The sequence below is a fragment of the Coturnix japonica genome, chromosome 4 (assembly GCF_054131305.1).
Source record: "Coturnix japonica strain WE chromosome 4, WE-NBRP24, whole genome shotgun sequence".
NCBI lineage: Eukaryota > Metazoa > Chordata > Aves > Galliformes > Phasianidae > Coturnix > Coturnix japonica.
In genome coordinates, this window is record NC_140666.1 from 26,173,189 (window position 1) to 26,181,738 (window position 8,550).

General features: G+C 36.5%; 1 long non-coding RNA gene across 1 annotated transcript; it reads left to right on the forward strand.

Annotated features, from left to right (window-relative positions):
* Nucleotides 1–209: 209 nt before the first annotated feature.
* On the forward strand, nt 210–5,310 carry LOC107312992 (uncharacterized). Its single transcript, XR_001554726.2, has 2 exons — nt 210–383; nt 4,938–5,310. It is a non-coding gene; the product is annotated as an uncharacterized LOC107312992 (long non-coding RNA).
* The last annotated feature ends 3,240 nt before the right edge of the window (nt 5,311–8,550 follow it).

Below are 8,550 nucleotides of genomic sequence, written 5' to 3' on the forward strand. Positions count from 1 at the left end.
TGTTTTATTTATCTGTAAATAGCTCCTATATAAAAATTATATTAAATTGTTCTACATTTTTTCTACATCTACATTTTTGTAATTGGGGGACAAGAGAACTGAAAAAAAGAGAGGGAGGAAAGGATGCTATAGATTTCTGTGAGTGCTACTGCTAAACACAGTATTTATCAAACCAGTAATCACCTTTACCTTCTATTTATCCAGATTTCCATGAGCTCTGAGGCCCTTCCAGTCCACTCTGCAAGCTGTCATTCATGATCTTCTGATAGGCAAAATGAACAAAGAGTGGCTGCTTCTTTCACATCTTTCTTACTGATGCCAGAGTCTGCTGAGTGAGATTGAAGACTGTACAAGCAATAAGGAGAAAAACAGTCTCTTGACAGGTTAGGAACAAGATGTCTTAGAGGAGAATTATGTTCGGATTCACCCAGTTTGAATTATGCTCCCATTTTTGTGCCTTATTCCTCTTAGATGTGTAGACCTAGAGTCACCTGCTCAAAAAAGTGAGACTCAAATTGGCTCCTTCCATCTCTACCAGCCCTCAAGCACTTAAAATGCCAAAAAGTCAGACTCATCTTCCATGACAGTTTTGGCCTTGAAACTTCAAGCCACCGCCTATGTACATCTCGTCTCCTGAAAACTTTTTTTTCTGCTGAATTCTGGAACATGGAAAATAATGTTTTTCTTTTATACTTTCATTTTGTCTGTGCTATTTTTTTGTTGTTTCTTATTCACTTGCTGCCCCTGGGTTGTACCAGCTGCAAATACAAAAGTGAAAAGAAATGCAGCTGACTACTGTCAGGCAGGAGTGTGAATATGAGCAGCCCTCATAGAAGGAAGATTATAACAGTACAGAAACTACAGTTAATAGTCTCCTCAGTCTGATTTATGTTTTACTGATCTTTCCAACCTGTGCCCTTTAAGAAAGGACTTTTTCGGTAGGCTTATTTTTTAAAAATAGGGTTTTATTTCATGTCAGGGAATTCAGTGATTCAGTATCCATTGCAACACATAAAAAGCACTTCTGGGCTGGAATGAGATGAATTTGAAGCAATCACTATCCTTTTCTTTTTCCTCAGGATTGCAATTGTTTAAACAAGTAGATCTGCAGAATCATAGTGTTTAGGTCTGGAGATGAAGAGTATGTTCTTGCCCAGAGGGGTGATGTGGTATAAAAATCTTTCTCATTAATGCACCTATTCCTCTATCATTAATTTATAGTTTTTATTTTTATATGTATGCATTCTTTAGGTACTGAAGTAACTGGTGAAGTTAGTTAGTATTTTCCTCAGACAATCTGCTTAGTCTTTTAATTATATTTTGAAGTCTGGAGCTGGGGCAGTGCCATGTCAGTGTTCTGATGGTAAAATATATTATGCAACTAGCTTTTCCTTCAACCAAAGCAAAAATAATGTTGAATGCTATTAATGTGACTTTTCTCCCCAGAATTAAGTTAATTTTTATTTCCACTTTGTAATTTGTAGTCAGATAGATATACAGGGAGGTGATTTTCATGGTCCTGCCTGCATGACCTTTTAAGTGGTGCTGGTCTAGCAGCTATGTGGGATGGAGATAGGCATCCAGATGCTCCCTCATAAATTGCCCAAAAAAGAAGGGAAAGCTATTCTGTTTTTCTAAATGAGTTCTTCCTCTATCAAAGTGAGAATAAGACTTCTCAGTTACAGAAGAGCTATGAGGGGGCATGGGCAACCATCTATGTACTCAACTAGATGAATAATGAATGAGTGAAGCATGGGAAAACAGCTGTCGCATTTATCTTCTACGTACCAACAACAGGGGATCATTTCTAGCATCCCAGTACACCAAAGGATCCTTTGAAAGAAGTTGTCCCTCGTTTATTTGGCTATACATACTAGAGTGTTGTTTTGTGGTGTAGAGTTACAGGTGCAGTAAGAAGAGTTAGGGTGTAAATTATTTTTAGGGACCTTTTAAGTTCAGTAAAGATTTGTTCATTTCCAGTATCTTCTTTCTTTTTGTATCATACGGAGCTTGTTATTGTGAGCCATTTTTTCTTAAATATACAGAGAAATTCTAAAGGATAATTACATCTCAGAAGCATCTTAGTTATCACAGCTAATTGACCAGTTTTGACAGCTGGAGAAGGAGGGATAGCTGTAGACATAAGACAATGTTTCACAGAATCACATAACTGTAGGAGTAGGAAGGAACCTCTGAGGATCAAGCCCAACCCACTGCTAAAGCAGCTTCCTTAGGAAAGTATCCAGGTGGGTCTAGAATATCTCCATAGAAAGAGATTTCACAGAATCTCTGGACAGCCTGTTCCAGTGCTTTGCCACTCTCACAGTAAAGTTCTTTCACTTGGTGGTATGAATCTTCCTGTATTGTAGCTTTTGTCCACTGCCCCTTGTCCTGTCGCAGCTCATCACTGAAAAGAGTAGAGTGGTGCTTGGACAGTACTCCTGGCACAGCTATAATAATCAGTGTCTAGATTTAGAAGTATACTATGTGCACTGTGAAAGAAAGAGAACATTGGTGAATTTTATGAAATCCTTTTTTCAGTCAGTTTTCTGCAGGAGACAGACACCATTAGCACTAAATCAGTTACAATTAAATTGCATTTAACCAGAATTGGCAAATTCAATTTCGCCCACGTTTCATTATAGTTTAAATGCTATAATGATAGATTAAATTAAGCCACCTTCCACAGTATCTTCCTGGTAAAATCGCTATCAGTTATAATTTTACTTTTTTTGGTTAAAAAATAAGCAACATATAATTGTCCTAAATCACTGATAAGGTTACTTGCTCTGGTACAATGGGCAATATAAAAACCCTGCCATCATGTCAGAGGGCACAGCTATTAAAGAAGTCATTACAGGCTTTTTTAAAAGCATATTAGACATTCTTTGGTATTAAAAAATAAAAGGCAAATATTTTAACTCACATTCTTGACTCTTGTTCGAATGAAAAAATATGAAAATGTAGAAACTTCAACTCCTTCCAATGTCTAAAAAGAATCATTTTGCCTCTTCTGTTGGAAGGCTTTATCAGTATGATTTCAAGAGCAAAGTTAATGTTGACCATGTCCTTACACACTGTCCCACAGAGGTGCTTTCTTGAAATGATAAAAAGATCATTCCATAAAAAGTGGATAAAAAGAAATAAAGGCCTTCTACTTTTTCTTTCTAAAATACTGTTACATCTGTAGCAAGATTTTAAGATCTCACCAAAATTAGCAAAATACTACTCTTGTTGTTAAACTGAGTTGCATAAAAGTAATTGGATCTGACATAAAATAGTTGTTCTTTCAAAGTTATACTTCAGAGTAATCAGGGAGCAGGCAACCATAAATTAAAGCAGGACAAGCAAATTCCTTGGTTCCCAAACCCCCAGCTCAGTTATTTAAAAAATGCACTTTCTTAGAAGAGAGGCAGATGAGCCAGTAAAATTAACTATACACTAAATGCGCATATTTTTGAATAGCTTTACTAGGCAGAAGTATCCAGCTTCTTCAGTTCAGATTTCTCAGTGGAAGTGACCAGAAAAAAAAAAAGCCCCACATTAATGGAATAAAAGTAAGTAACCCTCGGTGTCTCTGAAATCATCAGGTAAATGTGTATGCCCACGCAGAAATACAGCACAAAGAAACATCTCAGTGATGAACCACTACTACTAGGCATAATCTATAGTCCCTGCTAGTAATTTAAGTTTATTAATCTTGTGAAATGAATGTGATAATGCAGCTAACAGCTTCCTACTGAGCCATTCTTGCCACCGCATGTACCATATATTACACTGAGGCAGAATAGCTCTTGAAGAGAAGATCTTAGAGCAAACCCTTGGATTATTAAAGCCACTCTAGGCAATCAGTAAGAAGGGCTGTTAAATCTGTTTCTAAAAGATTTCCTTTATTGGAAAACAGAAAGCATTAAAAATAAGTAATATAACAATTATGCTCAGTTTATGCATTCTCCTCTTTAGAAATGAGCTTCTTTATTTTCTACAGAGAAACTTACTAAAAAAAAAAAAAAAAAAGAACTATATTTTCATCAGATAGATTGCTTACAGGTACTTTAGGTCTTTGGTCTTCAAGGCTCTACTGGATTGAACAAAAAATGTATCCCAATTTAAGGCTATCCAAGGGAAATCTAGAGGTAAGCTGGTCCTTCTAGCTACAAATTCCATTTTTTTTGAATACTAACACAGACAGATACAAAATCTTATCAGCCAGAGAATCACATATTGCATACCACTCTTAGGGAGGATGATGTATCTTAAAGTTCTCTGAATTCAGGCTACTTGGCTGCAGCATGGTGAACATCATCACAAAATTTACAGGGCCAAAGTAGTTAGTTAATCCAAAGATGTCTAATAATTTTGATGCTGCAGACTGCATGCATGATGCAGTTAAAAACCACTGGATATAGATCACACACCTAAAGTATGAGTGAACTCCTGGAAAAGTCGTAGGTGAAGTCTGAAAACCACAATTCAATTTTTTCTTTTTTCTTGAGTGTATGTACTCATATACTCCAAGAAGCACTGGGTGGTCATTCCATCATTCTGGAAATAAAACTGAAATCAAGTCCTCATACCTACTATATTCCAGTACATTCCATAGTTTTTGCTGATCTGTTCTTAGTGTGAAGGCTGCCATTACTTAGAAATGCAAACAACAAATTGTCTGAACCCTTCTGGTTTTTTGTGTTTTTGGCTCAAAGCTCGTTTTCTTGCTGTAAAACTCTGACTTATCTAGGAGATGAGAGGTGGGTGTTGCTGTGTGGCAATCAGCATCACTGTGTGGACAATTTCACATTTGAAAGCATTACTTTGGAGCTGTTTGCCTTCAGAAGAGAGTGCTCAGCAATGTTTACTGGTGGAAGATTTGGCCTGTGGCCAAATAACTCCAGCTTGCTATGGAACATTGGGAGATGATACCATTGTATGCTTTGTAGGCTTCTTTTTGTCTGCTGGCAAGGCCCTGAAGATGGGAACAAAAGGAGTTCCTTCTGAGATCCAAAAGCCAGAAGCTGTCACTCCAAAATGAGATGTCTCCATCACATTGGACTTATAAGTGTGTACTGCTATTGGGAAGTTTCTCCATCACAGTCATCTTTGCCACCATCATCATCGCCCAATGACCCACCACTACTGAAGATCAACATCTGACCTACGAGCAAGGCTGGAATCCGTGGTGGTGACTATCCCCCTCTTGCTTCCTACAAAGACTCCTTGCTTTTATTTCCTATCTTTTCTATTGCCTGTCTTCCCTTCCCCATCTCCCTAAACTACTGGGATTTGTAATAAACTAATCAGGCTAATGTTTGACCTGTTGTGTCTTAATCTCACCATCAGATATGTATATATTAAAAGAAATTCCTCTCTCTCCAATAAATCAGAGTGAGACACAAATTCTGTCAAAAAACTTTATAAACACTTTGCAGCATTGACCTTATTTTCAGTAGGTCATTAGGATTCATGTCCATCCTCCTGTTGGTGAAGGACAATGGATGAAAGAGAGAACATATGTGCTTGTGCTAGAACAAAAATACATCCATTTTAATCTTTTCCCAGAGTCTGAAACCTGCACAATTTAAATCTTCTTGATGTCAGCCAAGCATAGATATTCTAGAGGTTGAAGTAGTAGCACTCAGGTACTACTAATTCATCTTTCCTATTGGCTCAGTTTTCTTCCTTTTTGGCATTTAAAAAATCTCCAAATAAAATATTTTTGCATCATAAAGAAAATAAAAGTTAAACAAGTATAAATCACAAGTGCCCATACACTTCTCTACAGTGATGGAAGTAATAGAAAGTACCTGGACTCCTGTGTTTTCACCTACATCCCTTTTCACAGACAGACATTTCTTCACGTTCCTCAAACTCATTCCATCAGAAATGATTCATGATGCTCTGCAGAGCTCTCTCTGGTACCCAACTAGATAATACAACAGAAAGCACACCTGATATTGATATTCATAGCCATGGATGTCTGCTGCAGAAAGCCTACTGGAAATTGAGAGCTCTTCTAAGCTATCTCTTAAGGGAACTTCTGGTCTGATTTAAGTTTGCTATACATTTCAGAGACAGAATGTATAGCATGGGTCCTAACCTCAAGGACATAGCTTCCTTTGGCCATTGTTTCCTTGGTCACATTAGTTAGTACATAATATCAGTGAAAGTGATATATGAAGTATTGATTCACATACAATTTCAGTATTTAATTTTCTGCAGCACTCAGGTCCTCTCAGGTAGAGTACTAAATTATACCACGTACTAACAAATTGATGAGAATGTGTCTGCTTTCATAGATACATAGTAGAGCACAATTGATCAGGTATACCTATCACTTTCTGCTAACAGAATTGAAAATCCCCTCAAATAGTTTCTCTATAATGCTTGCCTTATATTGGCAAAGTATACTTTGCAATTTCACAGCTATGCTGTATTTTAATCTTTACAAGTAAAATTCTTCGCACTTGAGCAAACCTGACAAAAATCTACGGGCCACATAAGTTAAAAATGGAATTAAAAGATTGAGTAATAATTTTGAATTTCACCCCAGGTTACTGATGTCTCATCAAAATCTATAGAAGTCAAATAATCAATATAGCTGTTAAAATATATTTATACATATATAACTATATATATATATAACTAAAAACTGTCAGATTTTAGTATAAATTCTAATATGTCCTACAGGTGTTTCTGAATAGACTATTGCAGATTCTTAAAAGCAAAGTAGAAAGTGCTAAATCCAGGAAAAAAAAAAAAAGAAAAAAAGAAAAAAAAAAAAAGGAAAAAAAAAAAAAAGAATAAGGCCAATTTATTAAGCAAATTTTAAGCATGGTTGTTGCTTTGTATTTGCTTTCTTCATCTCCATAACTTCTGAACAATTCAATTCACATAACTGTATTTTAAATACAGGGTTTTTTTACCCCTTCCTTGTTCCCACCCACCAGCTCCTCAGACGGCAGTAAATATGAATTATACTCTTTACTTTACTTGCACATGGAAGCAGTGCATTTGTACATATTATACTGCAATGTAATTAATGTAATCCAAGCTCAAAGCCTTTGATTTGTGTATTTCAGGCTGTGCCTTTTGACTCTTACCTTCTCACTGGACACCACTGAGAAGAGTGGCTCCATCTTCTTCTCTCCTGGATATTTATGAAAATAGAAAAAATCTTACAGGCATCCTCTCCTCCAGGCTGAACGGTACAAAATCCCTAAGTCTCTCCTGTGACATGTTCCATTCCCATAATCATCTTAATGGTTTTTTGCCACTCTGTGATATCTAGTCCCAAGCTGAAATTCAACCCATTTTCTCTATCATGTTTGTCATGACATTCTTGTTCAATTATTCCCAAGAGTGATCTAAAGCTTTTTGTATCAGCATCTTCTATCTTCATTGCCTTCATTTACTGTTTTGCCTCTCTGTAATCATGCATTATCATCCACATAGTTTTGATTGCATTAGGCTCCCTGGCTTCAAGGTCATTGATGAAAAAGACAGTAAACTGCTTCAGCTGTCTAAAATGATAACAAACAAAGGATGGAGTGTCTGATGTGAACAATCTAAATTGTTTATTACAAGTTCTCACATCACCTATATACATACACAGGTTTCCTCTTTTTTTTTTAGCTTTTCCACCTACACTTACAACTTTTGCATCTACCTTTACATGTCAACAGAGTATTCTACAAACGCTCCTTAACCATGCATGTGGGTACTTATCCAATCAGAGCCATGAGCTGTTCCTTTTGATTTTTCTCTTCTTCTAGAGGTGTCCTTGGTTCTCACGCTGTTTATCTTTCTCCACAGCTGCTGCTCTGAATAGTTTTTCTTGTATTCCTAAAATTCCCCCTTTTTTGTTTATTCACAAACTACTACCATACTATGAAATAACAACATCAATTATATTAATAATGTGATTGTTACAACTAAAATAAGGCCTTGGTTGACAATACTCTAAATGTAAGAAAAGAGGCAAGGCAAACATAGCATAATGACAAGAAACACTGTTAAACTCGTTGGAAAGAGCAAACATGTTTGGACTGTGGCAAAAGATTCTGCAGCCTGGAAAAGAATCCCTGAGGGTCCCATTCTGTGTTCATCTATAACTGGTTAGAAAAAAATTTTCAATTTTTGTATACTGTGATATATTGATTTTGAATGAAAACTAAAATTTGTACAAGAAGTGCTTTTAGAGTGCTCACAAGCATGCCTTTGGGCTAATAGAAAATTAATGGTCATACAGCCTTAATAAGTTGCATGTCAGATAGATAGAATCAAAATTAGTGGGTAAGTGTGCTAGACCATCACTAGGGGCATTAATTTAGCTGGCTAACAACCTAACTTAGAAATGTGGCTGGAGCTTGAGCAGTACTTTTTCAAGATATATTTTGATCTGTGAGACAGGATGTCACAGCAGCAGAGAGACAAGCAAACTATGCATTCAGAGCAGCACAGAGGGTTATGAGTCTTAGTCAACATACGCACACTCACAAACACACACATGCACAGGCATCCATTTTAGACAGTCCTGTAAGTGGGAAGGAGAAA